This window comes from Oncorhynchus clarkii, chromosome 20 (genome assembly GCF_045791955.1).
Source record: "Oncorhynchus clarkii lewisi isolate Uvic-CL-2024 chromosome 20, UVic_Ocla_1.0, whole genome shotgun sequence".
NCBI lineage: Eukaryota > Metazoa > Chordata > Actinopteri > Salmoniformes > Salmonidae > Oncorhynchus > Oncorhynchus clarkii.
This window is the reverse complement of record NC_092166.1, coordinates 23,185,758-23,198,062: the sequence shown is the minus strand read 5'-3', so window position 1 is coordinate 23,198,062 and position 12,305 is coordinate 23,185,758. Positions and strand designations below refer to the sequence as shown.

Sequence of the window (12,305 nt, the reverse complement as noted above, 5' to 3'; positions counted from 1 at the left end):
ACCCCCCTGCGTAACCATGTCCAGTGGAGCCGTGGCCTCCCTGACCCTAATTCTCGACTATCTAGGGAGTGCACGGGGAAGGGTTTGTCCATCTGAACCAGGGGAATCCCTAACCTATGCGCGAAACTATGGTCCATAAAATTCCCCGCTGTGCCTGAATCTACTAGCGCCTAATGCTGGGAATGGGGGGAAAACTCAGGGAAAGAAATCAACACATACATGTGACCAACAGGGGGCTCTGGGTGAGCCTGGTGCTGACTCACCTGGGATGTCCGAAAAGTGCTCGTCCTGCCGTCTCGACTCCCAGACGAGTCCCTCCAGCACCGGTCGGCAGTGTGCCTTCTCCGACCACACCTAGTGCAGGAAGGGGCTCCTCCTCCGGCCGCCTTCGCTGCAGCACCCCCTAACTCCATGGGGGTTGGCGTGGAGGCGCTGGGGAATGGAACCAACAGGACCCAATCCGGACGCCCGCGTGTAGCCAGCAAGTTGTCCAACCTTATGGACATGTCCACTAGCTGGTCCAGGGTGAGGGTGGCGTCTCTGCATGCTAGCTCACTCCCTCGTGAGCGCGAGCCGAATACCGCTGGGGCCAGACGACATCGGAGAAGGTGGTGGTGTTGGTTGTAGTGTGGCTGGTGGAGGGGTAGGAAGGCCACCCCTCTAGCATCTTTCCATCGTCACCATCACCTGATCCATGGCGGTCCCCAGACGGTGGAGAATGGTGGTGTGGTGTTGTCAGTTTCTGCTGACTCCATTTCATTACGGTGCGGGAGTCAGGAGCAGGAGAGCAAGGAATTCCAGTTTACACAGCTGTTTAATATAAGTCCCAACCCACCAACAACAGGCGGGGAAAATCACGAAACACATGGCGGAGAAACCTCTACTCCTAACACAGTACCAATGGTACAACAACTGTGAGGGAAAAAACCCTGTGGCTCAAACACACACCCCTAACAGAATTAACACAGCAAAATAATCCTGGACAAAGACTAGCAGGCAGCGGAGGTTAATAAACTCACGAAAATTAACTAATCAGACACAGGTGATAACAACAGACACAAACTAAAAATGGATCGGTGGCAGCTAGTAGGCCTTCGACGACGACCGCCGAGCACCGCCCGAACAGGGAGAGGCAGGGTGTGTAGGGTGTGTAGAGTGGTGTAAATGCTAAACTGCTTACTGACTATACACGAACGTTACTGCATGATTGTTGAGGGTTTACTAACACATTAATTATATTAGCTATGTTAACAATGACATTACTTTAGCTAATATGGTGACAAAGATGTAAGCTGTGTGTAGTGGATATGATATGTTTTGGCTTGGAAAGTTTTTTTTTGCATGGTCAGATACTGCTGATGTTTTGTGCATTGAAGTCCACAAACGAAGGGAAAATGTGAGGAGAAAAGCGCATAGATGCAAGAAGCAATAAAACATGGCTGCTATGAAAGTGAACTGGGGGGTATTCATTCCCCCTGATTCTGTTGAAAAACGTTTCTTAAACAGAAGCAAACGTAACTAAACAGGGATAAAAATTCCGGATATTGTCCAATAGAAACTCTCGTTTGCAACTGTTGGACTAATGATTACAGCCTAGATCAGCTAGATGCAGGCAAGAGTGTGCAAGGCGGTATTGAATGTGTCACTGTCTGTCCATGTGTCACTGTCTGTCGCCTCAATTTTTTCTCTTGACCTGTGCACCTACGTTGTAAACTTTCATTCATAGAGTAGGTTATAGCAACCTCATGATGGGTATAGGGAAAATGTGAGTATCATGTAGTAGCCTAAACCTATTGATGTTACTGGGTGATTGGAATATGAATGACAGTCATCCAATATTGTGTAATAGAAATAAGGCCATGCGCATTAAACATTTTTTTTGTCCTCCCTCATTTTAAACAGAACCGACTGCCACTGGTCTTCAACTATATAATATGTAAGGAATAATAAAAGAAGGGCTATGTATTCTTTGGAAAATAATGAACGACTTGGAAAGTGTGTTCCACGATGCGCTAGTGGAGTAGAAGTAACCTTCCATGGATTCTTTTCCAGAGAACGCATAAAGCCTCGAGTTGATTATCCCTTTGATATCATGGCTATAATTTCACACATTTACCGCTAGAAATGTGTTCAACATCCACTGAAGTAGCTAGCAAGCTTACTAGATAGAACAGTAGTTGCCTTGGTAACAAAAAAACTATTGCTAGTTTAGCTAACCAAACCATCAGTCCTAGCTTGCAACTATGAACATTTAATTTAACAATGTTTTCCATTTGACTTTTGCTTTCATAAGCAGCTCAAATATTGAACATGTAAGAATTAACTATAGAATTTACACGAGGGGCGAGGATATTGGAAATCAAGCCTACTGGATGATAACTGACTTTTTCCGCAATAACGTAGGTACAGCAGATCCCCCTTATTGTATGGGACACTTATGTGCCTTTAGAGGCCATGAAATTCAGTACTCATCTAAGGAAATGGAAGGATTAACAGTACACATAGATAGCAATAAAAACAGTACCATAGAGGCTCAGAATAAGTTAGAGGAAAAACAAAAAGAAATGTAGGAACTTTATCAAGAAAAGTGCAATATATTTTTAAAAATAAAGCAAACTTTGCACCAAATGCACTAAATGCTACCAAAAATAATTTACTGAAACTTGTTACAAATGTCAGTCACCCATTTTCACCAAACAATATTTTGAAAGAGGAAGTAAAGTACTTTAAGCATATGTTTTTGTTTCAGTCTCCACCATCTCCTCTAACTAAGCTAATTGTATAGATGTTTTTTCTATTAATAATGTCAAATTAACAGCTGTACAGAAAGACTCATGTGAAGGACAAATTACAGAGGAGGAACTTCTTGATGCAACTAAAGACCGGGAAAACTCCAGGGCTGGATGGTATACAAGTGGAGGTATACTCAGAGGACCGTTATTAGCATGTTCTAACCACTCATCTATACATGGTAGAATGTCAGACACTCAACAAGGTCGTCTGATTTCATTATTACGGAAACAGGGTTCAAATTGGAAATATAAAGATCCAGTCTATTTACAAAACTGGAGGCCTCTCACAAAAACTTTAGCAAAATGATTAGCGCATAGAATTAAAAAAGTTATTGTCGGATATTATTAATCCAAAATCAGACAGGTTTTTATACTTCAACGATACATTGGAGATAATATAAGACAAGTACTGGAAACATACTATTGTCACGGCCGTTGGTGGAAGAAGGTGAGGACCAAGGTGCAGCGTGGTACGTGTTCATAATTAATTTATTAGCAACTGAACACTAAATACGAAAATGACAAAAATAATAACCGAAACAGTCCTGTCTGGTACAGATACGAAACAGAAAACAACTCCCCACAAAACCCATGTGGGCAAGACCTACCTAAGTATGGTTCTCAATCAGAGACAACGGCAGACCGCTGTCCCTGATTGAGAACCATACCCGGCCAAAAACAAAGAAATACAAAAACATAGAAAAAAGAACATAGAATGCCCACCCTAGTCACACCCTGTCCTAACCAAAATAGAGAATAAAAAGCCTCTCTATGGCCAGGGCGTGACTACTATGAAATATCGGGGAAACCAGGACTGGTTTTCATAGCTGATTTTGAATTTGCTTACCATATTTGCTTATGGTTTTGCCTACACCTAGTGAGCTGCTTTTTAAATTATATGAAGAAAAAAATATTCAATTTTATATGGAATGGCAAGCAAGACAAATTAAAAAGGGCCTATTTATATAACAAATATGAATTTGGAGGACAGAAATGATCAATATTAAAGCATTAGACCTCTCACTAAAGGCATCAGTCATACAAAAGTTATACCTAAATCCGAAATGGTTCTCTAGTAAATTAGTAAGAATGTCTCACCCCATGCTCAAGAATGGCCTTTTTCCCTTTATTCAGCTCACTTTCAGTTATATGAAAATGAAATCTCCAAAATATTGTTAGTTTTTAAACTAGCCTTAGAAAGTTGGTTGAAATTTCAGTTTAATCCACCTGAAAAAGACAGACCAAATAATACAACAAAGTGGTTAAACTCAAATATACGAACTGATAAAAAAAAAAAAAAAACGTATTTGTCGCAAAACATTTTTTTAAAGTAATTTTTGTAAATATACTGTGCGTTATAGGAAGGTAATGCACACTCTAGAATGCCCTTCAAGCCAATCAGAAACGACTATTCAACAATGCCATGATAAAATTAGCATTACAAACTGGGTGGTTTGAGCCCTGAATGCTGATTGGCCGACAGCCGTGGTATACCATGTGTATGACAAAACACTTATTTTTACTGCTCAAATTCTGTTTGTAACCACTTTATAATAGCAATAAGGCACCTCGGGGGTTTGTGATATATGGCCAGTACACCACAGCTAAGGGCTGTGTCCAGGCAGTCCGTGTTGCGTGGTGCGTAAGAACCGCACTTAGCCGTGGTGTATTGGCCATATACCACACCCCCTTGGGCCTTATTGCTTAAGTATGACAGAGTGAGCTGATGTCAAGTGAGCAGCATCAGTTGTAAAGCAGACAGACACCCACAGTAACGTATTATGCTTGTCATCAACTCGTCAAACATATGTCTTGGGACTGCTTTCCAAGCTGCCATACAGCGAAGCTACAGTACTTGAGTACAGTTTTTGAATATATTATAGGCAGGGTTTTATTTTATGCTTCCACTCATCATGCTTCTACAGCAAATTCTACTGTAAATACATTACTACCAGCCCAAAACCCTTAGATTTCTAACATGTATAATCCAACAATAATTGTTGTTCATGCTTCCTTCTCATCTAATCCACTATCTACTTTATCATCAGATCTCTGCCCCTCCCAGAAATAACACCACTAAAAATAAAAAAATACACCATTTCTCTTAAGATTTAATGAGCAGTGTTTTCGCCAGGGGCGAATGGAGTACAGATTCCAAGTGAGTGCCTTTTGCACTACGTTTCACCTTCTGGTGCACTTAGGAAAAAAAACATCACAGCTGAAACTGCTGGAAGCAAGATTTTTGTTTTTTACTTTAAATTTTTTAACCACAGACCCAAAAGCGGTTGATGGAGTCGCTTAGGGAGAATTCTGACACAAATGTGTACTGTTAACTTGGCACAACCAATCAAATTGCAAGGGTCAGCTGTGAAAACACATGGGGTAGAGCCAATGCAGGGCAACATAAAAATTAAGGTTGTGTGCGCAGCTGTTAAAAGAGGCAGTGAATATTATGAGACAGTGTGAAAGCCCTCTGATGTTCACTTACGGGTCCTCTCCACTGTAGTCTTCAAACTGAATTGAGAATGCTGCCCTGCTGTGGTTCTGATCAGACGGTTTACACCCTTTCTCTCTTCTTGGCTCCTCTCCACCCCACTCCTCTCCTCACCAGCTCAGTGTGTCATAGCTAAAAGCTTGTTTCTTTACTCCATCCCGGGACATCATGATGATCATGATCTCCATTTCATCCACAGCTACAATTTGTTGTTTAGCTGCAGGCTTTCCCTTCAAAACATATCATACTTGATATTCTCATGGCATTGGTTGCGGTGATATAAAGAACTAAGAAGACTATCATCCAGACACGTGCAATGTGAGGTTAACTGGCCTCTCTCCCTGCTACCAGACCCTGTCTGTGTCCCAAATGGCACCCTATTCTCTATTTACCGCACTGCTTTTGACCAGGCTGTCCCAGGCTGCTGCAGAGCCTCTGTGCGTCACTTTGCTCCTGTTGTCTGTCTGTTGTCTCTCACTCCCCCGTGTTACACTGGGCCAAACTGACAGCTCTGACTGCCAGGTCAGTCATCTGCCTGTCGCTTTGGCCTCACCTTTCTGTGACCAGCATTTTGAAGTGTTACTTTATACCTCCAGCTACCACTGGAAAGTCTGTTCTGATTTCTGCCCCAGGCCTTTAGAGGTCCCTGTCATGATCCTTTATCACCCCTCTTCCCCTTTAAAATATAAGAATTGCGGTACGTATCTATGATCGAGTGGGTATGAGGCTGAGGGGTTGTTTGGCTGAATGGCTTCAAGTGAAGATAAATGTGTTTAGTCTGGTCTGACCTAGCCAGTGGCCACAGTCAATATAATGTACACATGTATACATTTCAATTAACCCTAAACAAACTCTTGATTAACCGTTAGTGATCCTACTCACCCTCTTCAATTCCCCATCGTAGATTGTTGTCTGAAAGGCATCAGAATCACTGTGTGTTAGCCTTCACACCGATATAGTCCACTGGAAAAGACAAAAGCAAACAAACAGAAAGGGTCATTTCATTAGGATGTATTAGAGATGTCTCATGAAACAACACACTGTCTATTTTTACATTTTTAAAAAGTCAATTCAATTGAATTTTCAGTTCAGATGACACAGGGTTCACACCGAGCCAGTTGCGCAATCAGAAATCCTGAAGTGATAGTTGGACGCACTGACACTTGAATTCCTTCATGCTAATTTGGCCAGCTACAGTACAGTGGTGCAGACAGAGATACCACAGCTAAATTATGAAATAGCTTCTTCAGCCGTTACTCCACAGCCCTTTGTTCTGAAAGAGGAGCCACGAGTACAATTTGAGATAAGCCCCAGCTTTGCCCAAGGTCTAAAAAGAACATGTCCCTGATTACACATCGCCAGTCCCCCTAGCCCTCGGATGTAACACAGCACACGCTGTTCCGGCAACATTATTATTCACACAGACAAGCATCATTGGCTTTGATCATTAGATGTTATCTTTGATGAGACTCCATAACATAAACTTGTAAACTGCCAACAAAAAAAGGATATAATGACTTTGAACGCAGTGTTGATTTCCCAGATGAGCTGAATTTATGGTGTGTGCTGTGATTCTCTCTATTCCCAATCTCCCACAATGCCCCCAAATGTTCGTAACAATCAAAATCACTACACACACACACAAGGACGCACACACGCAACTCTCTCTCGTCATAATAGGTTAGTAATAAGTTCTGGTAGTCGATTGGAGCACATGGAGGTTGCCTGGTTATGCAGTGCAAAACAGTGCACACAAAAACTGTTTAGGCTGTTTATTTCAGTACACTGCAACCATACCCTAACACGTCCAACCCACCCTCTCCTGTCCTCCTGACCATATCTATTCCCCAACACTTCATTCATTCAATTCATACCTAATGTAAAATCATGTTTGACAAGGTGGGAAGTAGACCCCCCATCTCCCTCTTTTCACTAACATGAAGAGGGTTATCTGGCTGTTAGAATTCATATTGAGCTTAGCCTAATTCAATTGTCAGCCATTTGCAGCCCTTATTGTAGCAAAGGTCATCATTAACATTAAGGATGGAACACGACTGGAACCACACAAAAAATCCTCTGTCTAGGCCTACTTGGACTCACCTACACTGTCTAGACTGCCTCATTAATTACTGTTGTTATCATGTTATGTTACAAACAAGTGTGTCAATAGCATGGCACCCTCAGTTTAAGTATCAACACGCTTGGCTCTAGATTACACCTATCTATACATACTTTACATTGTTTGTGAGATCAGACATTATATCATTATAATCCGAGTGTTCATATTTAGTTGTTGCTTTCATTTCAGCGCATCTAATTAGTTAAAGTTTCAACTGTAGCAAATTACTTATTTCAAATTCCACAAAAAATGAACACCCATCCAAAGAAATGTAGCTTTCTTCTCTTTCTTGTGATGTAAGTGTTGAGATGTGTTAAATCCCTGACGAAGCTTTAGCATTCTTATGGACACATTGGAAAGACAATATATTCCATTGAGCCCATTTCAGCCATTACCTGTTCGACAGGTAAGTACAAACATTTCGTAACTTTAATGGGGGGGACGACGACATGCACAAGCAAGCGTATGAAAGAGTCACAGGAGTAAAATGAAAATCAATCAAACCTGCGAGATTTAAGTGACAAGTGGATGTTGCACCACTCAAACAGGAAATAGACGGCTGAAAAAGACAGATGCTCAGGTGGACGTGGCACGCGCATTGCTCCTTATTATTATTATGCCTCTTCCCCAGCCTCAGCGCTCTATGAATGATGGGGATCATTTATGAGCCTCTATCTATTACTTCATGTGATGAGGCAGCTTACCCCCCCCCCCCCCCCGCTGCAGCGTCAAACCCAGTCACCGGGACGCTGGGGAATATTAAACCAGTGGCACAATGAGAAGATACAGCAGAGGAGCAGAGTAGAGCAGAACAGCCAGGGCCCTTGATGTATGGCACTGCCTAAGGGGCTAGGGGAACACATAACTGCGGGTGGATAATGCAATATGTTCAGATTTGAAGGGACACGGATTGAATTTCTGTGGGAGATGGAAGGTCTGCTACTCTGGCAAAGGAATTAATGGAGGACGTTGATGTAAGGTGAAGAAATTGGGGTTTTGTTTTAAAGCAAACTTCCGCTAGACTTTGCAGGTGGTAGTAAAAGAAGCTCTTGTTGTGTGCCATGTCAGAACAGAGAAAGGGAAGTGACGCGGAAGGAGATTCCTCCACTTGTTCTTTGTCCTCCTGGTTTAAGTTGTTGCAATATAGCCATCTCGTAACATTTATCCTCTTCCATATGCTTTTGCTGTGTGTTATGTGGCAATCTGAGTGAATGTGACATCACATAAAGGCCTCGGTTGGTGGGAAGTGTATGAAATGAAACCTCCCTTGGCCACGGCGATTTTAGAAAGGCTTAGCAACGGCCTCAGGAAAGCATAAGGTGGGTACAATTCAAAGTTAATTAAAATGTAATTTTAGATTATTAGCTGGCAAGGAGAAAGGAGGCAGAGAGAGAGCAATGCGGCAGGCAAAGCAGTTTAAAAGCAGAAAGGAACTATACGGAAGCATATAGCAGCTGCCAGGGATCATTGTGCTGTAAGGAGGTTTGTTCCACCTCAAAAAGCACAAGAGGATTTCAACACCCACCATCTCAGATTGTTATGAAATAATTTCTGTAGTTATTAACAGATACGATTAGTATTCCTGAAACATTATTTAGTTGAAATATAATTTGATTTCGGGAAAATTTCAGCTAATTGTTTGCACCCAAAATGACCATTTTAATTTCTAGGATTCAGATGTTTCAGGAATGCCAATAGTATCTGTTTCGAACTACAGAAACAATTTCAGAACAACCTGAGATAGTGGGTGTCATGGCTTGCTGAAATGAAATGGAACTATTCAGGATTCAGATGTTAATAATGGGCCCCCTCTCTCCCTCTTCTCAGGGTTGATTTTACAGGCAGTACTTCATCATCTGCACAAGTGATTTGTGGCACTGTTGTTTCACAAACTAATTTCTTTGTCAAAAATAATTTGTCACTCGACTGGCAAACATCTTTTGGAACGGAACGCTAAAAGACAAAGTTGTTGACTTGAAATTGGCTTATTAAAATCCAACCACTGACAAACACACACTAGGAATGAGTTTGCACGTCAAAAGCACATCTGTCGGCGTACAATTGACTTGGACCGGGACAATACCAGTATCGCCAATTCTTTTCCATGGCAAAAATCTTACCACACAGCAGACCAAACTCTGGTCCTTTAAAAACCTACTCTATGTAAAATATAGTGCGCTTACTCTTATAACTCTTGAACCAGTAGCTGTCCCAGAAGTAGCAATATACACAGAGTGTAAAAAAACATTAGGAACACCTTCCTAATATTGAGTTGCACCCCATTTTGCCATGAGAACAGCCTCAATTCGTCGGAGCAGGGACTACTAGGTGTCGAAAGCATTCCACAGGGATGCTGGCCCATGTTGCCGCCAATGCTTCCCACAGTTGTGTCAAGTTGGCTGGATGTCCTTTGGGTGGTGGACCAGTCTTGTTACAGATGGGAAACTGTTGAGCATCAAAAATCCAGCAGCGTTGCAGTTCTTGACACACTCAAACCGGTGCCCTGGCACCTACTACCATACCCCATTCAAAGGCACTTAAATCTTTTGTCTTGCCCAGTCACCCTCTGAATGGCACACATACACATTCCATGTCTCAATTGTCCCAAGGCTTAAAAATCCTTCTTTACCATGTCTCCTTCCCGGTATCTACACTGATTCAAGTGCATTTAACAGGTGACATCAATAAGGGATCACCTGGTCAGTTTGTCATGGAAAGAGCAGTTGTTCCTAATGTTTTGTACACCCAGTGTATGTATGTATGTATGTATGTATGCATGTATGTAAGAGGAAATAAGCACCTTGCTCTTGATTGCTGGATATAAAATAGGAAGTTTGAATGGCGAGAGCTTCTTTGGTGAAATGTGACCACATTCGCTGGTGGTAAAAATTAAATTAAGAGGAATCCTCTGTTCTCCAGCACCCATTGTTTACAATGTACAATGAAATGTATTATGTCAGAATGCTCAAATGTTAGAATTTTCAAATCAAATGTATGAATTGTGTTAGGAAAATGTTCTATCAGTCTAATTTGCATAAACATTGTGATTGGAAGACAGCTGTGAGGGTTATCAATCAGGATCAAATCCTCTGATCTCCTCAAGCTCATTAATGGTAAAATGTTCATATTTGAAGATTGCCAAAACGCCAGTTTCTTTGGCAAATGACAGGAGTGGCAAGTAGAGGAATGTAATAGCTGAACAGAGACAGCAACCAGGCTAGCTGTGTAGTGCTAGGGCAAAAACAAAAATGTGCAGCCCTTTGGGTCCCCAGGACCAGGATGGAGAACCACTGCTCTAGGCTAGATGATGAAGACCCATTCAGTTCAATAATGACACAGAGAGGATATGATGCAGCTGTAGGCTAATTCTCTGACTTTATGTAAACACACTATATATGAGAGAGAGGAAGAGAGAACATGAATGGTGACCGGGGCGTGAAATGAGCTATTCTCCTACATAACATGAATATTTAACTTCTAAATTGCTTTTTATAATTGAGATTTCTATGTGTTTCGTAAGAAAAAACTAAAACTAACATGCAATATATCATTGCCATTCGTACAAAATGTTACAAATTGCAATCTGTACAAAATGTTACAAATGTACAAAAACATATATGTTACAAATTGGTGAGGGTAGGAAGCAACACATCTGCCATGCTGATCCTCAACACTGGAGCTCCCCAGCAGTGCGCGCTCAGTCCCCTCCTGCACTCCCTGTTCACCCACGACTGCATGGGCAGGCTCGACTCCAACACCATCATCAAGTTTGCAGACAACACGACAGGCCTGATCACCGACAATGACGAGACAGCCTATAGGGAGGAGGTCAGAGACCTGGCCAGGTGGTGCCAGAATAACAACCTATCCCTCAACGTAACCAACACTAAGGAGATGATTGTGGACTACAGGAAAAGGAGGACAGAGCACGCCTCCATTCTCATCGACGGGGCTGTAGTGGTGCAGGTTGAGAGCTTCAAGTTCCTTGGTGTCCACATCAACAACAAACTAGAATAGTCCAAACACACCAAGACAGTCTTGAAGAGGGCACGACAAAGCCTATTCCCCCTCAGGAAACTAAAAAGATTTGGCATGGGTCCTCAGATTCTCAAAAGGTTCTACAGCTGCAACATCGAGAGCATCCTGACTGGTTGCATCACTGCCAGGTACGGCAATTGCTCGGCCTCTGACCGCAAGACACTACAGAGGGTAGGGCATACGGCCCAGTACATCACTGGGGCTAAGCTGCCTGCCATCCAGGACCTCTACACCAGCCGGTGTCAGAGGAAGGCCCTAAAAATGGTCAAAGACCCCAGCCACCCTAGTCATTGACCGTTCTTTCTACTACCGCATGGCAAGCGGTACCGGAGTGCCAAGTCTAGGACAAAAAGACTTCAACAGTTTTTACCCCCAAGCCATAAGACTCCTGAACAGGTAATCAAATGGCTACCTGGACTATTTGCATTGTGTGCCCCCCTTTTTACACTGCTGCTACTCTCTGTTTATAATATATGCATAGTCACTTTAACTATACATTCATGTACATATGACCTCAATTGGGCCGACCAACCAGTGCTCCCGCACAATGGCTAACAGGGCTATCTACATTGTGTCCCACCCACCACCCCCTCTTTTATGTTACTGCTACTCTCTGTTCATCATATATGCATAGTCACTTTAACCATTTCTAAATGTACATTCTACCTCAAATCAGCCCGACTAACTGGTGCCTGTATATAGCCTCGTTACTGTATATAGCCTGTCTTTTTACTGTTGTTTTATTTCTTTACCTACCCATTGTTCACCTAATACCTTTTTTGCACAATTGGTTAGAGCCTGTAAGTAAGCATATCACTGTAACCTGTTGTATTCGGCTCACATGACAAATAAACTTTGATTT

General features: G+C 42.3%; 1 protein-coding gene across 1 annotated transcript in view; it reads right to left on the bottom strand.

Annotated features, from left to right (window-relative positions):
- LOC139376093 (disks large-associated protein 1-like) overlaps positions 1-6,226 on the bottom strand; it is a 72,218-nt gene extending 65,992 nt beyond the window's left edge. Inside the window, exon 1 of the mRNA XM_071118273.1 lies at positions 6,169-6,226. The gene's annotated coding sequence lies outside the window, so the exon portion shown is untranslated. The remainder of the gene's footprint in view (positions 1-6,168) is intronic.
- Between the last annotated feature and the right edge of the window lie 6,079 nt (positions 6,227-12,305).